The 15704-nt window shown below is 46.7% G+C and overlaps 1 protein-coding gene across 1 annotated transcript in view; it reads right to left on the bottom strand.

Annotated features, from left to right (window-relative positions):
- The window catches only part of LOC106554879 (C2 calcium-dependent domain-containing protein 4C), a 79050-nt gene extending 63841 nt beyond the window's left edge, over positions 1–15209 (bottom strand). Inside the window, exon 1 of the mRNA XM_087703307.1 lies at positions 14815–15209. The gene's annotated coding sequence lies outside the window, so the exon portion shown is untranslated. The remainder of the gene's footprint in view (positions 1–14814) is intronic.
- Between the last annotated feature and the right edge of the window lie 495 nt (positions 15210–15704).

Below are 15704 nucleotides of genomic sequence, written 5' to 3'. Positions count from 1 at the left end.
AGCTCTGTTACCTTCCAACCGAAGTGGTACCTATTTATCTACTTGCAGGTTCATGCTTTCAAACGGCTAGGTTGGCAGGAGCTGAGGCAAGGACAGGAGCTCACCTGTCGTGTGGCGCTTGGGTCTCGAACCTGGCTTTATGTTCTAACCCAGCTCCCCAAACACAACAAACCCTCTGAAGTGAACTCAAAGATTCCTTTAATTAGGAGTGGCGGCAGCCCCGGCAAAAAGTTTCTCTCTCACCACAGGCTAACAAGTCTGTCTGGCAGGGGGGCTGAATCGTTATCTGCCACATCTATTCATCTCCACCCCGTCTTTTACCCCAGAGCTAGGATGGGGCTTTGCTAGCAGTGGTGGCTCTTCCGTCCCAAGGACCAGCCCACGGATCTCCACTGCTCTCCTCTCCTCTGCCTACTGCGCATCCACGCATCAGGCACCCAGCTGCCCCTCCTCTTCCTCATCAGCCACCTCCAGACCTGGGGGCTGTTGACTCTCCATTGGATGGCTGATGATGGCCCCGGCCATCTCTCTCTCTCTGTCAACTCCATTGCCTCTTCCCCCTCGGATCTCTCAGGTTGCCTTGATGCTGACCCTGAGTCCCACGCCGCCTCCTCCTCCTCCTCCTCCTCCTCCTCCTCCTCCTCCTCCTCCTCCTCCTCCTCCTCCTCCTCCTCTGATTTGGCTGCCAGAGGGGCAGACAGCACACAGGCCACAACATTTTCCAGCTGACAAGCCCAGTGGTTTAACTGCTGGGTCACCACGCTGCCCCCCCCACTTCAATTAATGAAAAGAAGGACTACGGGTGATATGATAGCAGTCTTCCGATATTTGAGGGGCTGCCACAAAGAAGAGGGAGTCAAACTATTCTCCAAAGCACCTGAGGGCAGGACAAGAAGCAATGGGTGGAAATTAATCAAGGAGAGAAGCAACTTAGAACTGTGGAGAAATTTCCTGACAGTTAGAACAATTTATCAGTGGAACAGCTTCTCTCCAGAAATTGTGAATGTTCCAACACTGGAAGTTTTTAAGATGTTGGAGAACCATTTGTCTGAAGTGGTGTAGAGTTTCCTGCCTAAGCAGGGGGTTGGACTAGAAGACCTCCAAGGTCCCTTCCAACCAGTGGTGGGTTTCAAAATTTTTTAGAACCTCTTCTGTAGGTGTGGCCTGCTTTGTGGGAGTGGCTTGCTGACCATGTGACCAGGTGGGAGTGGCTTGCCAGCCATGTGACTGGGTGGCCGTGACCAACTTGTAAAATGTGGTGAAACTCACTTAAGAACACTCTTGCTTAGCAACCAAAATGTTAGCTCAGGAACTCTGGCATTTGAAGCACGCAAGTCTTAAAGCTGTCAAGTTACAAGACCATCGCACCCCTAACCCTTTAGAAAGAAAAACCCCAGGGGTGTTCAAACTTGACAGCTTTAAGACTTGTGGACTTCAACTCCCAGAATTCCTCCTCCAGTCATGTTGGGTTAGAAACTCTGGCATTTGAAGCATGCAAGTCTTAAAGCTGTCAAGTTACAAGACCCTTGCACCCCTAACCCTGTAGAAAAAAAACCCAGGGGTGTTCAAACTTGACAGCTTTAAGACCTGTGGACTTCCACTCCCAGAATTCCTCCTCTCACTCTTCATCTTGATGATGTGGGGGGGAGGGAGCTGGAACCGGTTTTAAACGGCACGGTAGATTTGTGGAACCTCTTCTATAGAAGAGGTGAGAACTGGCAGGAACCCACCCCTGCTTCCAACTCTGTTATTCAATTCTATTCTAATAGTAATGGACGTTTTCACTATTATTTCTGGATAGTGTAAAGAAAACAATTCGTGAAATTCTTCGAAAACCCACCAAGGGGAACAGCCCCACAGCTGAGTCTAATCTGAGCGCTTGCAATCTTCTTTAGTTCTTTGTCTATGGTTCTGCCTGCGCTTTGGGGTTTCATCTACGTTCAATTTGGCAAACAAACCTTGGGCGTGGCATCTGGAGGTTAGGTGAGGATGTCGCTGTGAATTTGTCCTTCCTATAATTGGCGTTTGTTTTGCCACCTTTTTTTTCCCTTACTCTTTTTTTCCTTCTGGTTGTTTATTTATTTATTCCGTTGATGGGCTGCCTGACTCCCCAATGGCTTTGGTGACTCTCGACTTCTGATTGGCTTGGGTTTTGATCCTTGTGCTCTGCCCAAAGTCCCGAGACATATGTGTGTGTGTGTGTGTGTGTGTGTGTGTGTGTGTGTGTGTGTGTGTGCTGTGTGTGTGTATGAAACGGTCTGATAACTATATCAATAAGTAACAGAGGAAATCCTGGAGGAGGCTGAACACGGGCACCAAATCCCACACGTGGAACAGGCATTTTCTCCTCTGCAACTGATTACAGCCTATGCATTTTGATACAGTTTAAGGAAGGAAAAACAGATGAGGACAAAGGGAGGGAGGGAGGAATAGGAGGGAGGGAGGAAGAAGAAAGGAAGAAAAGAAGAAACGGAAAGGAAAGAGGGAGGGAAGGAAGAAGCAAATGAAGAAAGGAAAGGAACAAGAAAATAAAAAGAGAAGAGAGGCAGGGAGGAATAGGAGGAGAGAGAAGGAAAGAAGGAAGAAGAAATAAAGGTAAGAGAGGGAGGAATAGGAGGGCGGGAGGAAGAAGGAAGGAAGAAAAGCAGGAAGGAAAAAGGGAGGGAGGGAGGAAGCAAATAAAAGGAAAGGAGCAAGAAAATAAAAAGAAGAAAAGAGAGGGAGGGGGGAATATGAGGAGAGAGAAGGAAGGAAGGAAAGAAGAAATAAAGGAAAGAGAGAGGGAGAAATAGGAGGGAGGGAGGAAGAAGGAAGGAAGAAAAGCAGGAAGGAAAGAGGGAGGGAGGAAGAAAATGAACAAAGGAAAGGAGCAAGAAAGAAAAGAAAGAAGAGAGGGAGGGAGGAATAGGAGGAGAGAGAAAGAAGGAAGGAAAGAAGAAGAAATAAAGGAAAGAGATGGAGGAATAGGAGGGAGGAAGAAGGAAGGAAGAAAAGAAACAGGAAGGAAAGAGGGAGGGAGGAAGCAAATGAGTAAATGAGAAAAAAGGAAAGACGAGAGGAAGGGAGGAATAGGAGGAGAGAAAGAAGGAAGGAAGGAAGGAAAGAAGAAATGAAGGAAAGAGAGAGTGAAGGAGGAAGCAAATAAGGAAGGAAAGGAAAGGGAGGAAGGAAGGAAAAAATTTGCAGGACAAACATATTTCAAGCTGGGGCTGGTCAGGATACTATCTCGGGCTCTCTGGACAGACTGAATGAAGCTCCTGAACGTGCCAGTCTTAACAGGCAGCCTCTGAAATGTGGGGGCTAAATGGATCTTCTTTGCTCAAAAGCAGTCTACCTTAGGGGAATTGCTGCTACAGAAACACTTTACACCAGATTTGAGGCTTAGCAACATGAAGGAGCAGACTGGGCTTTTTTTGGCGGGGGTGAAGGGGGAATTAGGGTATCCCTCTTGCAAGAATTCAGCGGTGACGGCAATCTTGCCATAGGGAAAATCTGGAATCAGAATCGGAAAAAGAGCTACAAAGCAAACTCGCACCAGTCTCCTCTTTTTTCCTCCTCTTTTGCTGTCACCATCCTGACACCTTCCTTCACATCGCCAGGAAGCTATTTCCAGCTCAGCAATGAAATTCAGGAGCCTTTTTCAGAAAAAATCTCGCTTTTGTTCTCTGCGTAACAGCAAAGCACAAGGAAAATGAGAGAGAGGGAGCGGGAGAGAGAAAGGAGGGAGAGAGAGAGGAGGGAGGGAGGGAAGGAGAGTGGAGAGAGGGAGGGAGAGACAGGGAGAGAGGGGGAGGGAAGGGGAAGAGAGAGGGAGATGGAGGGGGACAGGGAGATAAAGGGAATGAGAAGGGAGAGGGAGGGAGAGGAGGGAGGGAAGGCGAGAGAGCAATGGAGTGGGGGAGGCAGAGAGAGGAGTGAGGGAGGAGAGGGAGATGAGAGATGGAGATGGCGAGGGAAGATGGAGGGAGGGAGAGACGGAGAGGGGGGAAGGAGAGGAAGGGGGAGAGAGGGAGATGAAGGGAATGAGAAGGGAGAGGGAGGGAGGGAGGGAAGGCGAGAGAGCAATGGAGAGGGGGAGGCAGAGAAAGGGAGAGGGAGAGAGGAGTGAGGGAGGAGAGGGAGATGAGAGATGGGGATGGGGAGGGAAGATGGAGGGAGGGAGAGACGGAGAGGGGGAGGGAGAGGGAGAGAGGGAGATGGAGGGGGAGAGAGGGAGATGAAGGGAATGAGAAGGGAGAGGGAGGGAGGGAAGGAGAGAACGTGATGGAGAGGGGGAGACAGAAAGGGAGAGGGAGAGAGGAGTGAGGGGAGGGAGAGGAGAGATGGAGAGGGAGGGAGAGAAGAGAGGAAGGGAAGACGAGAGGAGCAAGAGACGGAGGCAGAGAGAGGGAGGGGGAGAGGGAAGGAGAGATGGAGATGGAGGGGAGAGAGGAGGGAGAAGGAGGCAGGGAGGGAGAGAGAGAAACAGAGGAGAGAGAAAGTTTATTTGGTGGCCAGAGTGGATGTCATTTGTTAGTCAAGGCCACAGGAGCACTCTAGCCTGAAAACTCTGTGGTTTGAAGTTCTCTTTAGTTCAACATTTCTCAACCATGGGAAATTTAAATGTGTGGACTTCCACCCAACATGCTGGCTGAGGAATTTGGGGAATTGAAGTCTATGTGCCTTAAAGTTCCCAAGGTTGAGAAACACTCGGGATAGGCAGATGTGGTTTGATTGTGTAAAAAGCATTGTTGCAGGTGGAAGCTGTTTCAAGTAAAGCTGTCTTTGGCAGCTGATTGATTATTTCCATAGATAGATATGATATGATAAAGAGCGGGGATAGGGATAGGGATGGATAGACAGACGGAGGGATGGATGGATGGATGGATAAGAGAGATATAGATAGATGTAAATAGACAAATATGGATGGATGGATGAAAGAGAGCTAGAGAGGTAGATAGTGAGGCAGAGAGTTAGAGACTGACAGGCAGATGATGGATAGGAAGGCAAGTAAGCAGGTAGGTAGGGCAGTGGACAGGTAGATAGGCAGATAGGTAAGTAGGTAGGTGGACAGACAGACAGACAGGCAAACTGCAATATCTCCTGCCAGCAAAAAATAAAATAAAAATCTCCTGGTAGTTTTAAAGCTTGCCTTGGCATACATCTAAGTGAGATGGCTAAGAGAGGAGAAAGCATGGATGGAAGGGAGGGAAGGAAGGAAAGAAGGAAGGAAAGAAGGAAAGGAAGGGGATTTTACCAACAGTATGTGTAATTTCACTCGCTTCCCTCCCCCCCTTCAGTCGCCCTTCCTGATTATTTTCTGGCATGTAAATGCAGCCTCTTCACGAAGGAGCGAATCAGTGGTGAAATTCATTTTTTTTTTACTACTGGTTCTGTGGGCGTGGCTTGGTGGGTGTGATGTGGTTTTGTGGGTGTGGTGTGGCTTGGTGGGTGTGGCTTGGTGGGCGTGGCAGGGGAAGGATACTGCAAAATCTCCATTCCCACCCCACTCTGGGGCCAGCCAGAGGTGGCATTTGCCGGTTCTCCGAACTACTCAAAATGTCTACTACCGGTTCTCCAGAACCTGCTGGATTTCACCCCTGGAGCAAATGCTCAGGAGAAAACGCAGCTCAGGGATCTCCCAAGAGTCCGTTCACCTAATGATAAGGTGGAGGCTCTGAAAGTTGGAGAGGATGTTTCCAGCAGCTTTTTATAAGCTGGTAGGTTGGAGAGCAACACAATTATCTTGGGCGCTGAGCAGGTGAACATAAAAGCACGCAAATCAGGAGGAAATTAGCACCTAAATCAGCGTTTCTCAAACTTGGCCCCTTGAAGTTGGGTGGACTTCAATTCCCAGAATTCCCCAGCCAGTATGAAGGCTTGGAGGTCTTCTATTCCAACCCCCCCTGCTCAAGCAGGAGAACCTATATCGTTCCAGACAAGTGGCTGTCCAACCTCTTCTTAAAAACCTCCAATGTTGGAGCACCCACAATTTCTGGAGGCTAGTTCATTGGTTACTTGTCCTCACTATTAGTTAATGTCTCCTTATTTCTAGGTTGGTCCTCTTCTTGATTAGTTTCCACCCATTGCTTCTTGTCCTGCCCTCAGGTGCTTTGGAGAATAGTTTGACTCCCTCTTCTTTGTGGCAACCCCTGAGATATTGGAAGACTGCTATCATGTCTCCCCTAGTCCTTCTTTTCATTAAACTAGACAGACCCAGTTCCTGTTCTTCATATGTTTTAGCCTCCTTGTCCTCCTTGACTTCCTTATCTTTGTTCCTTTTCCTCCTCTTAACAGAATAACAGAGTTGGGAGGGTCCTTGAAGGTCTTCTAGTCCAACCCCAACTCCGGCAGGAGACGCTATACCATTCCACACAAGTGGCTCTCCAGCCTCTTCTTAAAAACCTCTTGTGCTGGAGCAGCACCCATAACTTCTGGAGGCAAGTTGTTCCACTGGTTAATTGTTTTAATTGTCAGGAAATTTATCCTTAGTTCTAAGTTGCTTCTCTCCTTGATTAGTTTCTATCTGTTGTAATATAGTTCCTTGTGTAGGTGTGTGTCCCACATGGCCTAGTTCATACTAGGGCTTGCAGAGTCACGCTGAATCACACAGGAGAAAACAAACTCCTAAAACTCCATAACATCCTGATAGTGAATAACATAACATTCTGAGATGTGCCCTACCAATGACGCCCAGGATTTGACCATATATAGACTGAGCAGTAGATTAGAAATTGTACTTTTACAGGCTGTTTTTACTCACATGCTATTGCTCCTCCTGCCTTTGTCCTATCTCAATAAAAGGGGCTCTCAGACCCCAATCTGGGTCGCTCCATCCCGAGAAAGGTTGTCTCCTGTCTTTTCTCAACATTGGCCTCATGGGCGAACCACGGGAACGTTACATCTATCTCTTGCTTCTTGCCTTGCCCTCGGGGGCTTTGAAGAATAGGTTGGCCCCAGTGGTGAAATTCAATTTTGTTTTTTACTATGCGCGCTGGTCTTCTTTTAAGGCTGTTCCCTGAAGCCTCCAAAGCGCGAAAAACCAGCCCTACGGGCAAACCGGAAGTTTGGGAACGGACTTCCTGTTTGCTCATAGGAGCCTTTCTCGCTTTCTGGAGCCTTCAGGAGCCTTCCCTGAAGCCTCCGGAGCCAATCAGGGCGCTGCCTGGCCTGTTGCCAGCCGCCAGGTCGTACGTCGAGGACTTTCCAAGTCCTCAACAAAACGGACCTACGAGCAAACCGGTAGTGACTTCTGGTTTGTCCGTAGGTCCATTTTCCGCCCTCCGGAGCCTTCAGGGAAGCCTGAAGCCTCCTGAAGGCTCTGGAGATCAAAAATCGGCCCTACGGACAAACTGGAAGTCACCATTCCTGAACTTCCGGGTTCCCCGTAGGTCCGTTTTTCACCCTCCGGAGGGCATCCGGGTAGGGACGGGGAGGCTGTTTTTGCTCTCCCCAGGCTCCTAGAAAGCCTCTGGAGCCTGGGGAAGGCAAAAAAACTGCGGCAAAAGTGGGGGGGGGAGTCGGGCACATAGCATTATGGGTGTGGCACACCGGCGTGCGACCCCTCTGTGCTCCCCCCGCTTTTGGCACAGCAGCCAAAGAAGGTTTGCTATCGCTGCTCTACACCATCCATTCCATACCCAATTCCTGCAACTGTTCTTCAGATGTTTTCATCTCCTTAATCGTTTTAGCCGCCCTTATCTGCACTCTTTCGAAATCTCCATATGTTTTTTTATATATATATATATATAATACGGTGACCAAAACTGGATGCAATATTCTATCTTAAGGCAGGACGCGGCGGCTTTTTGACAGCTACTGGATGAAACTCAATTTTTCCGTATCCAAGGCTGCAGCGGGCAAACTAATTAGATGAAATAAAAAGAGCCAGGGTTTCTCTCTTTAACAGGGACGCTTTATGATGTCTGGGAAGACAATGACAGAAAGAATAATTCAGTGCTAAGATCAAAATCCGCCATGGGGAAACGGGAGCTGCCTTTCATGGCAACAATTGTTTCCTTCATATTTAAATATGCATTGAAAAACCTGTTCTCCCAAGTTAATCTTTTCTGGATTAAACTTCTCACAATATTCCTTTTTCCTTGAATGCGTTTCCCCCCCCCCCCTGCTTCAAACCCAAAGCTGCCCTTTTCAAATTTAAAAGCCTAAGGGCACATCGAAAAGGCCAGCAGACTTCTTGACTTTTGTATGATAGCCAAAAGGCTGGACAGCCGGTTGGATCGTTTCAAAATAGTTTTTAGTCTTTGTTTCACTTCTGCAATTTTAATTGTTTTTTTTATGGGTATGTTTTTATTGTACGTCTCTGGAAATCTTCGGTCATCCATATCAGGGTTGTCCCAAAGGTACTTTTTCCGAAAGGCAACTGGACTTTCTTTGTTTTTCCTTGAAGATGTTTTGCTTCTCATCCAAGAAGCTCCTTCAGTTCTGACTGAAAGGTGGAGGATGGAAGGGTTTATATTCCTCGCAGTCCTCTGGTTGTTGGTTCTCTTTCTGAGAGTCACTGAGGCCACTTGGAGGTTTATTCTGATAGCAAACAGTGGGTTCACTTAATGATTGCCTGGGGTGGTGGTGGAAAGGGCTTCAAATCGAGCCAGTCACGTAATGACCTGCTTTATGACTCTCAAAGGCTCAACGACCATAATGAGCAGGCTCTATTATGGTCATAGCAATAGCAGCAGTTAGACTTATATACCGCTTCATAGGGCTTTCAGCCCTCTCTAAGCGGTTTACAGAGTCAGCATATTGCCCCCAACAACAATCCGGGTCCTCATTTTACCCACCTCGGAAGGATGGAAGGCTGAGTCAACCCTGAGCCGGTGAGATTTGAACAGCTGGACTGCAGAACTACAGTCAGCTGAAGTAGCCTGCAGTGCTGCATTTAACCACTGCGCCACCTTGGCTCTATAACTTGAGGACTACCTGTATTCCCTCCATCTTTGATTTTCTTGGAGTCGGTTAACAGTTGTCAATTAGCATCCTTCAGCATCCCAATTTAAGGTTGGACTCGCCTCCTGATTTTGGAGATCTTTTCGAAAGTTTACACTGGAATGTTTTCGCCTATCTTTAATGTCTTACTTAGAGGACGCGGTGACTCAGTGGCTAAGACGCTGAGCTTGTCGATCAGAAAGTTCGGCAGTTCGAATCCCTAGCGCTGCATAACGGAGTGAGCTCCCGTTACTTGTCCTGGCTTCTGCCAACCTAGCAGTTCAAAAGCATGTAAAAAATGCAAGTAGAATAATAGGAACCACCTTTGGTGGGAAGGGAACAGCGTTCCGTGCGCCTTCGGCATTTAATCATGCCAGCCACATGACCACGGAGACGTCTTCAGACAGCGCTGGCTCTTCGGCTTTAAAACGGAGATGAGCACTGCCCCCTAGAGTCGGGAATGACTAGCACATATGTGCGAGGGGAACCTTTACCTTTACTTTATCTTAATGTCTTACAGATGTTGTTGCAATGTTGCTTTTTGTCTCTTCTAACAGCTCTTCTGAAATTCTTTGTTCCGGACAAACTTTTGTCTTTCTTGGCAGTTTGTTTTATTTCCTAACTTGCATGCCTGTCACTTAAATTTATTACTGCAAGTTCCTTCCCTCTGAAATGGTGGAGAACGGGTCTCGACTGCTTCTGAGCATTGCTCTGAAATAATTGAAGAGAGCCACCCCATCTTCCCCACAGTCGTCTCTTCTCAAAACTGGAAACGTTCGGTTTCTTTTGAACACAACCTGCAGAGGAGTGAGTTTCTAGTCTCATGATCAAACCTGTGCCAGGTTGTTTTCTCCCCCGCCCCCGCCCCCACTCCAAGTCCTTGTTAAAATGGGGCTCCCAGAACTGACATTAGCTCGAAATGCTCAAAGGAGGAAAAGATCTGCTCGATTGTTTATTGCTATGTGAATTTTAACTGCATATCTGTTGTTTTTCTGTGTATCTGTTGCTTTATATTTATGCCGGAGGCTACCCAGAACCTACTAGATTTGAGCAGCATCAATCAAACAAATAAAGAAGCCAAAAACAATACATCCAACAGAAGAGAATATATGTAACTCAAGGTTGAACTGGGAGTTTGTGCCCGCTGGGCTTGGTTGCAGATGTTACATTACCCAACCAGGTGTTGTGGCCCGCCAGCAGCCAGCAGAGCTGGCAGCAGATTCGGAGAGTGAGGAGGTTGGGGAGGCACATGGGCCAGTCCTGGAGTCTGGGGGAGGCTCTGAGGAGGGCTCTCTGTCGGAAGCAGAGAGGGGGCCAGGGCCGTCCGACAATTATCAGCTGCCTTCAGAGTCAGACATCAGTGAGGCAGAAGAACAGCTGGAGCCTGTTCCCGATGTGCGCATGCGCAGCGCTGCCAGGAGAAGGGAGCAGCTAAGAGACAGAGGTCGACTTGGGAGTAAAGGCACAAGGGGAACGCTGAATGGCCCCTCCCATAGGAGCAAAAAGGGAGTGGTGTTTGCCGGGGACAATTAGTTCATTAGTGTGAAGATTTGCTCATCTGAGAGACTCCTTGCCAAGTATTTCCTTGTACAGCGTCGCCTCTGGAAGTAGTCGACCTGGCAACTATCCAAGGACTGATAAGGTCTGTGTTTGCAATTCACTCTTGAAAGACTGTTTGCTGAGACTTTGCTGGATGTGAATGCTAAATTCACATTAACCAAATAAAAAGGGTTTGTTTTTTTCGGGTGCAAGGAGTCTGTTTCATGATTTGGTGAAGCCTAGTCAGAACCCTAGGTATCATCAGTACTAGAGAGTGTGAGGTTTGCTCCCTGTAGCTTGCCCTTCACGTTTACAGTAGCTTGCCCTTCACGTTTAAATGTGGTTTTCCCCTAGGGTAGCTCCTTGTTTAAGGAATTGTTTTTTACTTGCTTGCTTGTTTGTCTGGTATTAATCCATGCTTATCTGGGTGTTGCTGCTAGAGAGGACAGTTCTGGTCTTTTTGCTTGCTTCTTGGCTTTTTACTGATAGTCCTCGACATACGACCACAATGCAGCCCACATTTTCTATTTCAAGGTGGCGCAGTGGTTAAATGCAGCACTGCAGGCTACTGCTAGATCAGCAGGTCAGCGGTTCAAATCTCACCGGCTCAGGGTTGACTCAGCCTTCCATCCTTCCGAGGTGGGTAAAATGAGGACCCAGATTGTTGGGGGCAATATGCTGACTCTCTGTAAACCGCTTAGAGAGGCCTGAAAGGCCTATGAAGCGGTATATAAGTCTACTGCTATTGCTATTATTGCTATTGCTATTGCTATTGCTAAGTGAGATAGTTGTTCAGTCAGTTTTGCCCCATTTTACAACCTTTCTTGCCACAGTTGTTAAATCACTGCAGTTGTTAAGCTAGTAACACGGCTGTTAAGTGAATCTGACATCCCCGCTGTGAGAAGCTCGCCAAAGGTGATCTACATGACCCTGGGAAACTGCAACCGTCATAAATATGAGTCCGTTATCAAGCATCTGAATGTTGATCACATAACCATAGAGCTGCTGCAGTGGTCGTAAGTATGAAAAACTGTCGAAAATCCCTTTTTCAGTGCCGTTCTTAACATTGAACAGTCACTAAATGAACTGTTGTAAGTCGAGGACTATCTGTATTGGCTGTTTTGAACGATGTGTAAACGTAGCTTATCTCTCTGTGCCTGTTGAGAGCTTATTTGTCTGAAGGCCAAGCCTACAGAAATTCCTTAGTGTTTTGGGATTTAGGTTAGTCTAGGATGCCCTATTGTGGGGTGTTTATAAACAGGGAATGCACACCACACTCCCCGGCACCGATGATGTTAGGTTGGGTAAAGAAATGTCTACAAGAAAACAGTGAAGCTTAGAGAGCACCAAGGACCAGTGGTGGGATCCTGCCAGTTTAACAACCAGTTCGGTGATCGTGTGTTTTGCAATTGCACATTTAGAGCTCAACACGGGTGCTCAGTTTTAACAAAACTTACCTTCCACGTTACTTTTGGGGAGTAACACAGCCAAAGCATGGCAATCCATTCTGCCACATGAATCAGCTGAGAGGATATAGCAATAGCAATAGCAGTTAGACTTATATACCGCTTCATAGGGCTTTCAGCCCTCTCTAAGCGGTTTACAGAGCCAGCATATTGCCCCCAACAACAATCCGGGTCCTCATTTTACCCACCTCAGAAGGATGGAAGGCTGAGTCAACCCTGAGCCGGTGAGATTTGAACAGCCGAACTGCAGAACTGCAGTCAGCTGAAGTAGCCTGCAGTGCTGCATTTAACCACTGCGCCACCTCGGCTAAGTGGCTAAGTAAAGCACAGGGGCAGGGGGGGCAGGCCCACCTTTTCGTCGGAGCAAACCGGTTCTCTACCCAGCTGATCGTCGGAGCTAGTGGTTCGCCTGAACCAGTCCAAATCGACTGAATCCCACCCCTGCCAAGGACAACACAAAATGAGTAAAAGAAATGGGTGCATTTAGCCTAAAGAAGAGACAGCTAGGGAAGCATGGAGGTGGGGAGAGACATTATAGAAGTCTCCCAGTCCTTGAAGTCCTGTCCCAAGAAAGTGGGAGTGGATTTATTCTCCATAGTGCCCAACGGGACAACAGTAACCATCAGGTGGAAGATTTATAGAAGCAGGTTCTTCCTGAACATGAGAACCATGAAGCAGAAGAACCGCCTGCTTGTAGGTAGCCTGTGTGGGCTCTAGCACTAAACGACTTACAACAGTTTGTTTAGTGATCCTTTGAACTTACAACAGCACTGAAGAAAGTGACTTACGACCGTTTTTCACACGCACAACCATTGCAGCATCTCCATGGTCATCTAATCCGGGGTGACTTCCGGCTTCTGTTACTGCCGGTTTGCTCAGGGACGTGCTTCACGTGCACGGATACTACGCGCACATGCATGATAGTAAACAATTGCTTCTGTGCATGTGCAGAAGCAAAAAATAAGATGGCGGCACCATAGGTGCCACCGATAGAACCAGTTCGGGGGTATAGCCAGCCAATTTACTACCTCCTCGGCCGAACCAGTTCCAACTGGTTCGAACCGGTAAGAACTCACCTCTGACTAATCGAAATTCGTACACTTGGTAACTGGCTCAGTTATCACTGCAACCTTATGATGGTTGCAGTGTCCCTGGTCATGTGACTCCCCCCCCCCCTTTTGCGACCTTTTGACAAGCAGAGCCAATGGGGAAGCCAGATTTGCTTAACAACAGTGATTCTGGAGAAGTGAGGTGACGTCGTGATGATACGACATGCAGTCTTGGAGCTCCAAGATATTGATATTTCTGTCACCGGACAGTCCTTTTGGACCTAAACCATCCCGTAGAGACGGTGATAGTGAAGAGTACGTCCTGCTGATCTCAGGGACACCGCAAAGTCCCTGATTGATCCAGGGCAAGCTCTTTTTTCCAATGACAGAAATGCAGCTTTGAAGCTGTTGAAGTTGGGACAGCTCCGGAAAGGAAAGAAAGTGGAAGAGAAAGTGTGTCAAATTGGTGAGGAAATGTTATTATTAGAAAAGCGATTACCCAAGGAAAATCATAACTAAATTAAAATTAAATACAGAAGAAAATAAGCGGTGAGATTAAACTACATAAACTTAGTGTGTTATCTTTTTCTAATTTTTCTTTTTACAGATGGAATTTCTGCAAATGTTTCCTATTTTTTAAATTGGATGGGTTAGTTTTTCTTCTTCTACTTTTTCTTCTTTCATTTTTTGTATATACTTGTAAACTATAAAAAAAAATTTACAATGCTTGATTGGATTGCTTTTCTCTTAAGAATTTTTCTCCGTAAGTTTGGAAATAAAGAGGGCTGTAACAGCAGAGAGAGAGAAAAGTAACACTGCCACTTTAAGGCTGGAGGCTTGGAAATATTGTTTTTTCTTTCTTCTCTTTGATCATTGGAGTTACACTTCAAGGCATTTCAGTTTGTTTATTGAGAGAGATAGTGGGAAGAGCACTAATTGTTTATACAGGTGCTCTTCGGGAGCTTTATCAGTAGCTGGACTAGAGTGAAGACAAAGCCTTGAACTGAAAGATTACAATGAACTTGCTTGAAATATAACAAAAAACTTTGAAAGCTATACTGGCAGTGTTTATATGTTGGAAGAATGGCACAACATGAAAAAGAAACATTAATATTGCAAATGATTATGTTTGAAATTTAAAAAATACTAGTAATAACAGAGAAAATTGAGGAGAGAATGGAGAACACAGAACGAAGATCAGCAAAAAGAGATGGGAAAATTGAGGACATTTATCAAATGGAGAAAGTTGAGGACAGAGTTCCAAAAATTGAAGGAAAAAAGTAGCAAAGAGATAAGAAAACTGTTGATACTGACAGTAAACTGAGTGTGGTTGGAAATAGCAAGAGTGGACTATGGAAAGGGGAAGCAGATGGACTGGAACTCTATCTCATACCTCAAAGTACAGAAGAAGAAGAGAGATAAAATTTGATGGAAGTAAAGAGAGAAATCTTGACAGAATTATCGATGATAACCAAAGATAAGTTGATGGAAGGAACAAATGGAGGGTTTTGAGTATTCATAAAATATGCAACGAGCAACAAGGTGTGAAGAGAAGTCCATATAAGACCTATCAAGAAAACAACCAGAATATTAATTCTACAAATGGCACGAGATATAAAACTGCACCACTTTTGGAAAGCCACAGGATGATGTAATCAAAGTTTAAAATAAAAATTAAGTCAAACTTAGTTAAATTTAGACTATCATGTATAAAATGGTGTGAGAATAGTTATAGTCACATAAATGAGTAATAATGATAACAATGCATATATGTATAGTTTGGCTGTATAATCTCCCTGTTTTTCCAAACTCTGGAATAAGAAACGGAGACTTACTTTCTCTCGGGTTGTTGCTATTTGTTTGGCTTCAAAACGGCCGCCTACGCCATCCAAACCGAGCGAGGAGGTTTCAGACAAGGTATGATTGCCCCTGCCTTTTAACAGTTCCTCCGATGCCAGAAAGTAATAATAATAAACAACAGATTTGATTCCCTTGGCCGCAAAAGGTTTCAGGAAATGGGAAACATTGCTTCTCTTTGCAAGTCATTCTGGTTTATTTGCCCATTAAATTAATGAACGGAGAAAGCCTCTTGCAATCCCAGGACGGCCGTTTACAAAAAAAAAAATTTCAACCTACGATCCTAACCCACGCAGCCTTAATCCGAGCCTAATCAAAAGAAAACTCCACTATGCTCTATCTCGCAGGAGTGGGGGAGAACCTCTAGCTAAGATTCTGCGCAGTTCAGAGAATCCCTAAATTCCACTGCTGGCTGGCCCTGCCCACCCCTTCCAGGAGTCCCCACATGCCCCGTTTTGGATGCAGGTAAGTGCAGGGCGCATACGGAGGCTCGGGGAGGGTGAAAAACAGGCCTACCAGAAGTTTGGAAAGGCCGGAAACGGGGCCTGTGGAGGCCTTTTTCACCCGCCCGGAGGCTCAAAGAAACCCGGGGAGGGCAAAAATCCCCCCGCCATGATGCAGCAGGCCGGCTAGGCCACACCCACCATGGCCGCGCCCATCAAGCAACTGGGCAGAGAACCCCTTGCTAAAATTTTGGAAGCCCACCCCTGTTTATGTGCACTTATCTCTCAGGGTCTATAGACAGGGAGTGTGTGGAACTATGGCAGCCCCTTTGTAACCTGAGGACTTCAACTCCCAGAATTCTTTGCAGTCTCAGGGATTCTGGGAGTTGAAGTCCGCAGGTCATCAAGGGGTCACAGTTCCCCAC

Source organism: Thamnophis sirtalis, unplaced genomic scaffold, assembly GCF_051295495.1.
Source record: "Thamnophis sirtalis isolate CommonGarterSnake01/CBP01778 unplaced genomic scaffold, rThaSir2_p1.2 scaffold_1, whole genome shotgun sequence".
Taxonomy (NCBI): domain Eukaryota; kingdom Metazoa; phylum Chordata; class Lepidosauria; order Squamata; family Natricidae; genus Thamnophis; species Thamnophis sirtalis.
This window is presented reverse-complemented; position numbering and strand designations above follow the sequence as displayed.